The sequence below is a fragment of the Anabrus simplex genome, chromosome 11 (assembly GCF_040414725.1).
Source record: "Anabrus simplex isolate iqAnaSimp1 chromosome 11, ASM4041472v1, whole genome shotgun sequence".
Taxonomy (NCBI): Eukaryota; Metazoa; Arthropoda; class Insecta; order Orthoptera; family Tettigoniidae; genus Anabrus; species Anabrus simplex.
In genome coordinates, this window is record NC_090275.1 from 132,384,366 (window position 1) to 132,399,396 (window position 15,031).

A 15,031-nucleotide genomic window follows, 5' to 3' on the forward strand; every position below is an offset into this window, starting at 1 on the left:
ATGTTCAATAAATTTCCAATCTCATTGATATCATTTAAGAATAGGCTAGGAAAACAACAGATAGGGAATCTGCCACCTGGGCGACTGCCCTAAATGCAGATCAGTATTGATCGATTGTGAGCTGTAACTTACTGCGTGCACTATCATCCTTTACATTGTCGTCCAAACCGAAACAAAATTGACGTTGCTTTCAAGTGACCAATAAGAGGAAATGGTCTGAATAAATCCATATTTTCTCTAAAACACCCTTACCTTACTGTGTACGATATTTTCATGTCTTCCTTCATATGCTCACACACTCTTCTAGAAAGTACTTAATACAATACACTCCTGATTTATGGAATTTAACGACTTGTTGACTTTATGCAAATAAATAAAATATTATTATTGTCATTATTATTATTATTATTGTTTGTTTTATATGCAGTTTCAATACCGTCTATAAGCATGCATGTCTATTGTCTTTCTATTCTTTACTCAAGGTTGGTTTGGTTTTATTTATCAATTTTTTCTTTATTTTATCTCCATAATTCTTATCTGCAGTCTCATAAATTATATTCATTCCTTTTTGAAAATTTATCATTAGTCCAGCCCGTGGACCGCTATTCACACAGGCGCGTAACGACTGTCGTTTGTTTTCTCGCTCGCGGCCTTCTTGGAAAGGATGTTCTGGAGCAGTGCTCAGTGCTGCCAACCTCTGTACTTAGGAACTATGCTTCGAATTGTTCCCCGTTCTTGCCATTCGCGAAGCGGACTTAGGCCCCTAGTTTCGTATACGGATCTAGGCAAGACCATTGGTCTGGACGGTTAGGATTCTTGCCGTGGACAAGACCATTGGCCTGGACGGTTAGGATTCTTGCCGTGGACAAAACCACTGGTCTGGGCGGTTAGAAGCGGCGTTAGGCCCCTAGTTTCGTATACGATTAGGATAGGATCTAGGCAAGACCATTGGTCTGGACGGTTAGGATTCTTGCCGTGGACAAGACCAATGATCTGGACGGTTAGGATTCTTGCCGTGGACAAGACCATTGGTCTGGACGGTTAGCAGCCGCGAAGCGGCGTTAGGCCCCTAGTTTCGTAAACGGTTAGGATAGGATCTAGGCAAGACCATTGGTCTGGACGGTTAGAATTCTTGCCGTGGACAAGACCATTGGTCTGGACGGTGAGAAGCGGCGTTAGGCCCCTAGTTTCGTATACGACTTCCGCTTTTATTGTGCTGCGGTTGGTAACGGATTATCATCAACATACTTGACGGGAAGGTGATCACGTGCCACTTTACATTGGCCAATAAGAATACAAGTACCTACTTCAGAAATGAACATGGCGTGTAATAATCTTTATTAGGTTATAAAAGTAAATGTACTTTTTGGGGCGGGATGGTGGGTTCCTGGACATCGCAAAGAATACATCTCTCCTCTAAGACGCTTCCCAAGTAAGATTTCACTAATTCCACTCACTTGTAACATTACAAATTACGCCGGTCTACGGGCTGTACTAATGCCGAAAATTTTGTCATGTTAAGTACCCTGCTAAGAGAACACTGCCCCAGTAGTGCTAGTGTATGTTTTCTTTCTCAAAATCTGTTACTCTAATTCTCTATTTGTTCCCATTATTATAACACCCAAATATTTTAATAATCTGTCGTCTTGTCTTGAGGATATTTATTTGGGATTCAATATATTATTTCCCAGTCACAAGTCCAAGGTAATATTTCACTTGTATCACATCAACACACATTTACATAATTAATTATCGTTTTAGACACAAATACACTTAGATAGACAAACTGAAAAAGGTACTATTATGTCTTTTGTGTGTAGATCCATGAAAGTATGACACTATATACGCTGTTCGAATACACAGATGTCTTATGTTTCTTTAGCAGCATAAACGTAATACACTGTACAAGATTAGGACTAAGGAAAACTCTTGGGGCGAGATACACTCACCAGGAACGTATAGAAATGCCACTTCGCAAACATGTCGGAAAAAACAACTGAAAATCTAGAGCGTAATTACAATTTGATATGAGTGTTATCAAGGTACTCGTTTAAAATAGCAATGATAATAGGTGAAGGTTGAGACAGCAAGACTGATAGTCGTGTAGGTAAAGGTACGTGTACTTTAATTAATTTCTGCATTAAAATTGCCTGGTAGTGTGCATATTGGGGGCATCGGAAAAATAAATGGTCGCTGTCGCCATAAGGTTCTCCACAGGAACAAGTTGGGTCATTCGTAATGTGAAATCAAGATAAGTCTACAGGGGTTAATGAATGATTAAAGCGTAATCTAATTATATTAGTGATGTGACGTCGTGTGTATTTACCGTTTGCAAACCACAGGAGTGTGGGAATATTCGGTTGAATTTGGTAATAATACTGGCCTTTCGTACCAGCTGATATACGCCATTGTGTGTACCATGCGTGTTGAGCTTCGTGTTTAAAACATGGAAGGAAATCTGAGACCGGAATTTTGATTTGTAATAAGTTCGTGGTATCTGCACTAGCCTCTTTGGCTGCTATATCGGCCATGTCGTTGCCTACGTGCTGACTATGTCCTTTAATCCATAATAACGTTATAACAAAGCCAGATGTTTCGAGTTGATAAAGGAGATGTTTAACTTCGTAGACATATGTGTTTTGACTGTGGGAGAAAGATTGTAGAGCTTGTAGCACACTTTGAGAATTGCTAAATATATTTATTTTTCTGGAATGCAATTGTTGGACATATAATAGAGCTTGATATATGGCATATAGTTCTGCTGTAAAGAGAGTTAAATTATTAGGCAACGGATATTTAAAGCTAGTTTGTGTTTGTGGATCAAAAAATGCTGCTCCAACTCCAGTACACGACTTTGACCCATCGGTAAAAATGTGATAATCTGGTGAAGTAATTAAACTTTTAAATTTCTTATGAGCGTATGGTATGAGGTTAGGTGCATGCATTGTTTGATTCGAAGAATCAAAAGGTACAATGATAATTGATGGACAGAATGTTTGAATATCGTAGCTATATGAGTACCGGTACATATTGAAGCGTGGTGTTCGTAATATAATCTCAGCAATATGGTGCATTTCAGCATATGCCATATATATGGCGGGGTACTGATTATTAGGTGGAGGTCGCTGTTGATAGTATTCACATAATAATTTTAATTTGGGGACGATAAGAGAGTTCGATCTGCTAATATGTTTAAGTAGAAATTTTTTCGAAATTTTTATCCTTCGAATGGGCAGCGGTTCTTCTGTAGTTTCCACTAATAAAGCGTTAGTAGGTGTTGTTCAGAGGGCACCCACGCTGATACGTAATGCAGAAAATTGTAAACGATCCAAGGCTAATAAACTGTTTTTAGAGGCTAAATCGATAATATGTGCACTATAATCAAGTGTGGAACGGATGGTTGCACGATATAATTGTAATGCTGACAAGGGGTCAGTTTCGTTACCGTTCGTAATATGGTGATATAGCGATCAGATTTCCTAATTAAATACTGTATTTGGGGTTGCCATGTAAGTCTTTGGTCTATATAGACGCCTAAATATAAGTGTTGTGGGACAAAGGGGATGCTATAAGTATCAAAAGTAATAGGACTTCTATCAAAGCTTCGTTTATTAGTAAAAATCATCGCTGCACACTTAGATAAAGAAAGAGAAAGTCCGTGGGTCGTTAACCATCGAAAAACTAAACTCAAAACGTGAGATATTGTGGCTCTACAATTGTCAATGTTTGGGTGGGAATAATAATTGACATAGTCATCCGCAAAGGCTAGAATTCGAGCATGTGGTGTCACAATAGATTCTAACTCTTTCATATAAAGAGCAAACAAAATTCCACTTAGTATCGATCCCTGTGGTAATCCCTGTGATGTATATCGGCTTTCAATTGTGTGTTGAGTTGATTTGATGGTTAACCGACGGTTGGTGAATAGTTGATTTAACACATTGCTGACCGGATGCTTGAGCTTGTCACATACCCTGTGGACCGGACATTTTTCTACTAACCATGCTAGGGTGCACTTGGTTATAAAGACGTTAATAAATATTAAACCAGTCAATATTTTATCTTTAAAGTTGGTATGGGTACTCTCCAATGCCCCTAGTAATAGTGGATCTGCCTTTACAAAACCATATTCAGCGTCAATTCCTAAAACATCATTAATGTTTACATCGTTGTCGTCGTCAGAATCACTTGAATAAATAAGTACACTAGGTAAATTACGGCTTGTAGAGGCTTGAATATCACTTCCGCTATCACTCTTACATTCAGTTTCCACTAATTCATTAGACTATTTCCATTTGAACGATCATCGGCATATAATTCTTTTAAAATAACGTCGTCAGCTAACACCGTATTCCGCGGGCGCTCCATCTTGTCATTGACTGAACCGGCAGAAAGAAAGTCGACGTTTCGAAACTAAATCAAAGAATAAAAGAGGCCGTGAATAAAAGAAAAGTGGCAGATATACATCTACGATTTATTCTACTCAATGTGCACGTCCGAAATAGTTCAAGATATGGTCAAGAGATGTCACAGGAAGACCGAAAACAATGTCGTGAATAAAATCGAGATTTCTCGGGGCCCGTCACCTACCGCTGGCGAGCGTACTACGAGATTTCTCGGGGCCCGTCACCCATGTGTTAAAATAGAAAGAAATCTGATGGGGAATCCATAAATAAATAATTTCTCCCAGAGGATATGCAATAACACAGCATCATAGGCGCCTTTAATATCTAAAAAGACTGCAATGGTAGATTGTTTCCGCCATTTTGCTAATAAAATATCGAGTAGGAAAATAATGATAGGTTCCTGTGTACTATGACCACGTCTAAAAGCGAATTGATACTTAGGTAATAACGAGTGATGTTCTAATAACCACGCCATTCGTTTCATGAGGATTTTACAGAAAACTTTTCGTATACATGATCCCAGTACAATGCCACGAAAATTTTCAGGGTCTGTAGGTCGTTTTGTGGGTTTCAAAATAGGGGTTATGAAAAAATCGTTCCATGTTATTGGTACTTGTAACGACTCAAGAATACCATTGTAATATTGTAGTAAATAAAGGTGGACGTTGGGGGGAAGGGCCTTTAGCATAAGATAAGTAATGGCGTCAGGTCCTGGTGATGAACTATTAACGGTGCATAATAGAGATTGAAGTTCATTATATGTAATTGGGTTTAATAATGAAGTAAATTGACGAGAATTGTCCATTGAGTTAGGTAGAAAGGGAGGATTTACTGATACTGGGGCGAGGGTATATAGAAAGTCTTCTAAAACTTGTCGCGGATATGAAAAATGAGTTTGGTATTGGAATGTTCTAGTTATGCGGATAACGTTCCAGAATTTCGCGGCTGGTAACTGTGGAGTTAAAGTAGAAATAAAGGATTGCCAAGCTTTTCGTTTTTTGGCATTAAAGATAAGCTTTGTTTTTGCTATATGATTTCGTAACTGGAAATAATGATGCTGGGTCATTGATTGGCGATATTGTTTAAATAATTGTTTTCTCTTATGAATGAGATCGTGGCATTCTTTATCCCACCATTTTATTTCGTACTCCTGTGGGGGGTTCGTTACCTTAAGCGGTCTACACGGATGAAACATATTTAAATATTGGGTTAAATAAGGGAGTAATATTGAAAAGGTAATAGGTGACTCGTGTTCCTGCTGCAAGATATGATTGAGATATGATTGATAGTTTGAAATATTGAAATTTTTATAGGATCGGACATTACTTGTGAAGGAAGGTGGCGTATACTGGGAAGTTATTGGCCTATTCCGATATGTTATAACAATTGGGAAGTGGTCACTGGTGTAGGTGTCGGATAATGTGTGCCGGGTGGTTATAGAAACCATATTTGTACGACATAATGTAAGGTCCACGGCACTGGGTGGGGAACCAGGCGGAGTTAAACGGGTTGGGGAACCATCATTTAAAATAAACAGATTCTGATGATTGGAGGTAACAAGTAAATTGGAGCCTTTTATCATGTCAATTGTACACCCCCACTCGGCGTGGTGGCAATTGAAATCCGCGAGAATAAAAAGGTGTTGGAATTGTGCGAATTGCTGGAAAAAATGCGTCCATTGATTTTGAGTAATGTAAATGCGAGGGGGGCAATAAATATTTATAAAACAAGTATTATGGTGAATGATCCCTACTGCATACGTGCAAAGATAGTTGTGTGAAGTGTAGTGAATCTTGTACACATGTGGCTACTCCATCAAAACTATTACCATCGTATCGGAATACTTGATAACCTCTTAATCTGAAAGAAAATTGTGGTTGAAACCACGTTTCTTGTAAGAAAATAATATTAGCTTGCGTTTCATTTATGAGAATTTGTAATTCATGTCGTTTAGAGGTGGCACTTCGACAATTCCATTGTAATAATTGAATCATACGAGAATGTTCATTATATGATCTCTTAGTTTATATAGAACATGGTGTATCTGTGGCTCATGGCTCATACTTTGGAGTAACGTTACCAGCAATTGCTGGATTTCTTGATGGAGTCGTTCCTTCGTAGGAGGATAGTTTATGCCTTGTGGGGTTGTGACGAACTTGATGGGTAAGGTTGCTGTGATGGGACCAGATGCTCATTTCGCAGTATGGCCGGGCTGAGGTGTAGGAGGGGGAGATTGCACGATGACCTGAGTAAACTTACGTTTACGAGGGTTAGATGTCGGGGGGATGGAGGATTCGATGGCAACGGAGGGAATTGATTTTCCTGTTGCTCAGAAGATAAATTGGAAGGGCGGTTCGAGCTTTAGCTTCTGGAAAAGACAAATATTCGGTGCTCATTAACCGTTTAATTTGAACCTGATACTTGTGTTCAGGACAGGCCGAGGAACCCATAACATGATTTTTCTTATAGTAAACACATTGCGTGAATTTCTCAGTACAAGCCTGGGTTTCATGCTGCTGAGAACATTTTCCACAACGTGCATTTTTGGCCTGACATTGTCGTATTACATGTCCATAGCGCTGGCATTTGCGGCAGCGGATTGGTGAAAAAATGTAGGGTTCAACTTCCATATAAACCTTATATAAGGCAACATGGGATGGAAGGGTTTGTGCCCTGAAAACTATTTAATAAAACCCGTGGGGAGGTATTGGGTTTCTCCATCTTGAATTGCGCGAAGATTAAGTCGTTGAACGCTTTTAACTGGTACTTCAGATTCCAAGTATTGTAGAATTTCTTCATTAGTTAAACCTTTTTCGACTCCCCGAATTATCCCTACTCGCAACACTTGCGAAGATGGAATATAGGCTTTAATTTTTAGGGTTTCAAGAATACGGCTGCTCAAAAAGGCACTGGCTTGAGAAGCCGTATGGAAAGTGACTTGAAGTCTATTTCGTCCCTTACGTTGGATCGATTTGACGTTTAACTTAGAATCGACGACCAAGTGCCATAGGGTGTAAACTACCAATGTTTTGTTCGTTACTGGATTCCACGAATACAACATATGGTCCACGGTGAAAGCGATTATAATATTCCGGGGGGGGAAACTACTTTTGACACCTCGGGTTGTTTGTTAAGTTGTTCTGTATTAGGACGTTCTGACATTTCCGTATTACGACACTGTGAATCAGTCTCTGACTGAGAGCCTTGCATTTGTCTCGTATTACTAGGTGAATCAGTTATGGATTCCTCATCCATGGGTATGACAATCTCACGTTCCACTCGTAATTTAGACCCGGACAATACTAACGTTCCTCCACTGTCGGTCTCCATGGTTCACCACTGCTTCACTACACATAAGCGAACACAATTGATTATCACTGTCGCGCACAAATGGCCCGCACAAACAAGGTAGTATACCGCACGACGATTGAAGTAGAACTGCGTAATCTGCCTTCTTCTGATTCCATAGTAAATTTAATATCCTTGTCGACTTCATTCACCAATTTTATGTGGATCTAATTTGCGTTCATCCATAATAATAAACATGTCATCCATGTGATTAACACATTGCCAACCCTTTCCCTTCTTTATGTATTTTGTCACTGAAAGTAAAATAATTATTCTGTGACGTAAATATTAACATTTTAATGAATTCTTCAATTTCCATCTTGCTTAGACCGCTATGTTCTGGTTTTAGAAGTCGGGACTATGAATTGTGTAATTGTCTTCCATTGCAATATCCTTAGTTCTATTACAGAAATCGTTTGTATTGGTAATTATTGTTTCCGATGTAAAGTTAAAATGCTTTTTAAAAATATTTGTATACATTTGGACAAACCATTCATCGGACTATTCCTAAAGTTTACAGTTGGTCTGACGGGCATTTCCTGTATGTGAATTTTGCTCAATGCCCTCATCTTGGGAAGCCCTGGTCCATAATTTATTAGATTATTTGTGAACTGGGAATACAGCCTATTTCTTATAACATCTTCTGAACTTGATCTTTCTTAATTAATACAAACTTTCCAGTCTTTAGAAAATCCTCCATCTTTATATCGTATTACCTTTATCCGGTTTGGTCAAACTTCTATAGATGTCCTTTCCCACAGGGAACCTCAAATACTTGTTCCGAATAAGTAAATTTATAATACTAATATAGTTGGTCCGTTATTGGACATTATACATTTTCCGGCTAACTCATTCCTGGTTGCCAGCGTTTCGCCCCAGTGTGCTAAGTTGGGCTAGTGCATACCATGGAGGCAACTGCGTAGGCTACTTGGAGCCACCGGCAGTGCCAATGCACTGTGAGAGACTTTGTCCCATTTTCAAAAATTGATGCTTGCCAGGCCATTTACTCATTTGGAACAAATATTTCAGGTTCCCTAATGGGAATCAACATCTATAGCATCTGATGGCTTTTTAAAACGGGGTCGAAACGAGTCCTATTGTATAAGTGATTTGACATCATATTGAACTTAGGCAGTATATTTACACACACTTCATGCCTTGTCGCCTCCTGCTCTTCTACGTCTATCTTGGATATGACTTGTTCTGTTTCTGCTATTATTTCTACTATATCTTTCTTATTATTGTTATAAACCTTAAGCAAATTATGTTTAGGCCCTGCTTCTAATATCGCTAATTCTTCTAAGTTAAACTTGGTATCTTTTAAATTCTTAACCGGAGGAAAGAATTCACTTTTATTAATATTCAGTTTCCAACAGTCTCCCTTATTATTTAATTTTAATGTTGTTCTTTACAAGATGACACACTTAAAGTTTGTAAATTAATGAATGGTGTTAGACAAAAGATGTTAGTTTTTTTAACATTGTGAGATATCATTTTTCATTTGTCTTATTACAAGGGGGGATGAAACATAAACAGTATTGTACGTTTTATTTAAATTTATTTATTGAAAAAGACAAGGCACTTCCACATAGTTTCCTGCTTTGGAAATGCATTTGTCCCAGCTTATGGGCAGCTTTTTGATACCCTCGTCATCTTCAAATCATTGCTCTCCTAGAGCTTCCTTAAGGGGTCTGAACAAATGGAAATTGCAGGGCAATAAGTCCGGGCTATAAGGAGAGTTTTGTCCAGTGCAGCTTGGAGACAGAGCTGCAGTATGGGGCCGCGCATTGTTGTGCAGGACGATCACCTGTCGAATCGGTTGGTCTCATCTTTTGCGCCGATATGCAGTGTTAAGGATGGGAATCTATATCATCTGATGGCCAAGTAGGCATCAGTTTTTGGTAATGAGACAAAGTCTCTCATAGTGCATTAGCACTGTCGGTGGCCTCCACGGTATGCACTAGCCATGCGTCTTGGTAGGTGTGCTAGGTACCAACTGATGAGCCCAACCTAGCACACGGGGGCGACACGCAGCCAACCAGGAATGAGTTAGCTGGAAAATTTATAATGTCCAATAACGGACCATTTATATTGATATGCAGTGTGTCGCTCATGCAAAAAATCAATCAGCAAAATGCCTCGCCGATCGAGAAAAACCTCGCCAGCTGACAGTATGGTGCTGCCCCCCCTTTCCTGTGCCACTCCTTACTAGCTTCTTTGGATTCGGGAGTGTAGTGGTTTCATCGCAGGTGACGATCTGACTCAAAAATGCATCAACAAGGTGGGCTACTATTTTAAATAGTTTTTGACCAGGAACAAATGCCTATTATGTTTATGTTTATCACCAGTAATATCGTGGTGTAATGCAGTAGTGTGGATATATAGCAATGAGGCTCTTCGAAATAGATAACGAGTGATATAGCAGTCGTCATAAAGTTTGATAACAATCGGTAAAAAATGCTGCGGTAGTAAGTTACCACAAGTGAGTGGAATGATATTCATGGAGAAATATTTGTAGATTGGATAACGCATCTTGACACTGTTCCGTATGTACAATCTTGTTTTTAATAACTGAACATAATTACTGGTCATCATCATCATCGTTGACCAACTCCCGGTTTCCCAGGTGTGGTATACGAGCCCGTTCCATTTTGTTCGCTGCATCCGCTCCCAATCCTGACCTCTCTCCTCTACATCCTTCTTCACTAAGTCTGCCCATTTTTCTCTACGTCTGCCCACTGGTCTCTTTCCCCTGATTTCTCTTTCATACTCCTTTCTTGCAGACCTGATGGCACTCATTCTTTTCACATGACCAAACCACTTCAGTCTTGCCTTTTGGATCTTCTGGAGTAAGCAGTCTTCTAGTCCTACGTCTTCTCTGACTTTTTCATTACTGATATTATCCCTCCTGGTCTTCTGGATCATTGTGCGTAAGAACTTCATTTCTGGTGCTTGGAATTTCGAGTTGTCCTTTCTTGTTAATGTAGCGGTTTCCAGGCTGTATGTGAGGATAGGGGTGTAGTATGATTTATACAGTGTCATCTTGGTTTTGAGTGGTACTTGTTTATCCCATAGTAGCTGTCTTACTTGGAGGTAAAAATGTATTGCTTTGCTGATTCGACTGTTTACTTCATATTCAGCTAAGTTATCCTTGGACATTTTACTACCCAAGTACTTAAATTCTGTGACACTGTCCAGCTTAGTGTCATTTAGCATGATTTATAGCTGATTGTCACCCTTCTGTACCTTCAACACCACCGTTTTAGCCTTGTTGATGTTTAATCCATATCTCTCAAACTCCTGACTCCACCCCTGCAGTCTCTCTTCTACATCTTTCTCTGAGTTACCCCGAATTACTACATCATCTGCAAATGCAAATGCTTTTAAGTCTTCTTGCCCCTTTTCTTTTAGCGCCTTTAATATGGTATACAGTACAATGATAAATAATAGGGGAGACAAAGCACTACCTTGTTGTACTCCACTTCTTGTCTCAAACCAGTCTGACAGTCCAGAACCGACTTGTACACAGCGTCTGGTTTTCTCGTAAAGCACCTTAACTTTTGAAATTAGACTGATGAAGAATGTAATTAACAGGCATAAAGAACAGTTCAACAACAATAAAGGTGTTTTATTTTAATCCACCTATTCAATACTAACAATGCTAACAGAGGTCATTAACGAATCCTTGGCATCTGGTACATTACCTAGTGAGCTAAAAGTAGCTAAAGTAGTTCCTGTCTTCAAGGGTGGGGATGGGAGGAATCCTAGTAACTATAGGCCTATCTGTATTCTCTCCATAATCTCCAAAATATTAGAAACTATTGTTAAAAGAAGACTTCTCACTTTTTAAAAAAAATAATTTATTTTACAATGCACAATATGGCTTTCGTGAGAACTCTAACACTGAAATAGCAACTGTAGATCTCATAAATCTGCTGCAAGAGTCAATAGATTCTAATAATTTTGCTGGTGGTTTGTTTATAGAGCTAAAGAAGGCCTTTGATACAGTGGACCATGAAAGATTGTTGGCTAAATTAGAGAGAGCAGGAGTTCGTGGTGTTGCTTTGAAGTGGTTTGATAATTATCTGTCTGAAAGAAAACAGTATGTAGTGCTGAATAACTGTAGGAGCTCAGCAATTAGGGTCACCCATGGCGTTCCACAGGGATCGGTATTAGGGCTGATACTCTTTCTAGTCTACATCAACGACATTGCAACTTGCCGTTTGAAAGGACGTATTACACTATATGCCGACGACACAAACTTGTTCTATACTGGTTGCAATATATACTCCATTGTTAAAGATATTCAGGAAGACCTCAATACTGTGTGCTTTTGGTTTCAAGCAAATACATTAAGTATTAATGTGCAAAAGACAAATTATATGATAATGACAAAACAAGGTCAGAATGAAATCCCACACAGTAAAATATATATGCAGAATACTGAAATAAAACTAGTTAGTACTGTCAAATATCTTGGGTTGGTTATTGATTGGAACTTGAACTGGACAGACCATGTTGAATACATTACTAAAAAGATCACACCTGTTGCAGGAATTTTAAAGAAACTAGTCATCTTATCCCACAACATCTTCTAAAACAGATCTACTACTCTTTAATTCATAGTCACCTACAATATTTGAATGTAATCTGGATGCGCTGTAAGAAGTCTGACTTGAATGAGCTAATGGTAGTACAAAATAGAGTTGTTAGAAATATACTTCATCTTCCCTACCTAACGCCAATAAAATATTTATACCTAAGTGCTAAAATACCACCCCTAAACATGAGTACAGAATTCAATACAGCTGTACTCATCTATAAAATAAAACATAAATTTATGCACCGCAAAACTGCATATACTCTGAATTCTGACAACCATCCATATAGTACTAGGCACGCGAATGACTTTGCCTTATACAATGTTCGCTCTTATAAATATGGTATAAACAGCTTGAAGTTCTCTGCGATCCAATTATTTAATAACATCCCTATGGAGGTAAAAACAGCACCAACTTTGGCAAAATTCAAACAAAGAGTCAAGCATTATTTTTGGGAAATCAAAATATCAGTTGTCATTTAAGTCATTCTCCCAAACAATCTTGCAAACTGTCCGGAACTATTCTTGTACCTCTGCAACTTTTATGTTATATAAATGTAAATACCGTACTCTGTAATCTGTTCTTGTACCTCTGCAACTCTCTGTTATGTATATGTACTGCAAATACTCTGTAATCAATTCTTGTACGTCTGCAAATTTATGTATGTAATTGTTAATAATCTGAAATCTGTTCTTGAACTTCTGAAACTCTTATGTTATGTTAATGGAAATACTCTGTAATCTATTCTTATACCTTTGCAACTTTCTTGTTATGTAAATGTAAATACAGTCAGAAATAATTCTCTGTAATCCTCATATTGATTATGTATATATTTTATATATTGTATGTGTTTATATGCTCAACCATTTACTAATAATCTTATATACACAATCTATATTTTGATGTGTAAGTCCCCGCCAGTATGTAATATCCTGTACAATTCCTATGTATGAGCCTGCAGGCTTGTTGGAATTAATTGAAATAAATGAATGAATGAATACTTTTTTTTCACTTATAGTGGTTACAATAGACTATCAGTTAAATGGGACATGTTTCTCCCGCAATTAAGGACATCTTCAGCCTAAAAACAATCATCAAGAGTACAACAAATATTAAATGTGGAAGTTTAGCCAGTTATTAAAATTCGGGACATAGAAATGTGAAAAATGATACAATATATAAAGATGCTAATGGAAACACTGTCAATGATTAAACTATAATCTTGTCAGAGACAAAAACTTCTTCCATTAAAATTCCAATTAAAACAGTTCATTTAAAATGTTAGTGGAAAACCAAAGTGGTAATAATAATAATAAGCCAACGACATGAGGGCATGAACACAAGCAAAAACATGATTGTCATAAATACAACATGTCCAAGGCCGCTGATGAAATTCGTGAGCATAAAGTGAGACAGAAGCATCAGTTGTAGAAGTGTCCCTTAGCACCGCTAGGTAATACTAATACTAGATACTGAAATAATGTTTTATGTTAGTTGAAAGTTGTTGTTTGTTATCTTCTGTTGGCTCTGAGTCTCGTGTTGTAACATGTAATAATAATAGGCATTATAGACAACATACACTGACTGACAGAGCAAATGCAACACGAAGAAGGAGTGGTTCGAAAGGGATGAAAGTTGGGGAAAAACAGAGACGGCACGGACGAATAATTGATGTTTATTTCAAACCAATATGCAGGTTACACAATGCGCACGGCATCGACTCAGTAGGATGTAGGACCACCGCGAGCGGCGATGCACGCAGAAACACGTCGAGGTACAGAGTCAATAAGAGTGCGGATGGTGTTCTGAGGGATGGTTCTCCATTCTCTGTCAACCATTTGCCACAGTTGGTCATCCGTACGAGGCTGGGGCAGAGTTTGCAAACGGCGTCCAATGAGATCCCACACGTGTTCGATTGGTGAGAGATCCGGAGAGTACGCTGGCCACGGAAGCATCTGTACACCTCGTAGAGCCTGTTGGGAGATGCGAGCAGTGTGTGGGCGGGCATTATCCTGCTGAAAGAGAGCATTGGGCAGCCCCTGAAGGTACGGGAGTGCCACCGGCCGCAGCACATGCTGCACGTAGCGGTGGGCATTTAACGTGCCTTGAATACGCACTAGAGGTGACGTGGAATCATACGCAATAGCGCCCCAAACCATGATGCCGCGTTGTCTAGCGGTAGGGCGCTCCACAGTTACTGCCGGATTTGACCTTTCTCCACGCCGACGCCACACTCGTCTGCGGTGACTATCACTGACAGAACAGAAGCGTGACTCATCGGAGAACACGACGTTCCGCCATTCCCTCATCCAAGTCGCTCTAGCCCGGCACCATGCCAGGCATGCACGTCTATGCTGTGGAGTCAATGGTAGTCTTCTGAGCGGACGCCGGGAGTGCAGGCCTCCTTCAACCAATCGACGGGAAATTGTTCTGGTCGATATTGGAACAGCCAGGGTGTCTTGCACATGCTGAAGAATGGCGGTTGACGTGGCGTGCGGGGCTGCCACCGCTTGGCGGCGGATGCGCCGATCCTCGCGTGCTGACGTCACTCGGGCTGCGCTGGACCTCTCGCACGTGCCACATGTCCCTGCGCCAACCATCTTCGCCACAGGTGCTGCACCGTGGACACATCCCTATGGGTATCGGCTGCGATTTGACGAAGCGACCAACCTGCCC

At 39.5% G+C, this 15,031-nt stretch overlaps 1 protein-coding gene across 3 annotated transcripts in view; it reads right to left on the reverse strand.

Annotated features, from left to right (window-relative positions):
- The window catches only part of LOC136883239 (serine/threonine-protein kinase SIK2), a 566,180-nt gene that overhangs the window by 10,828 nt on the left and 540,321 nt on the right, over positions 1–15,031 (reverse strand). The window lies entirely within an intron of this gene.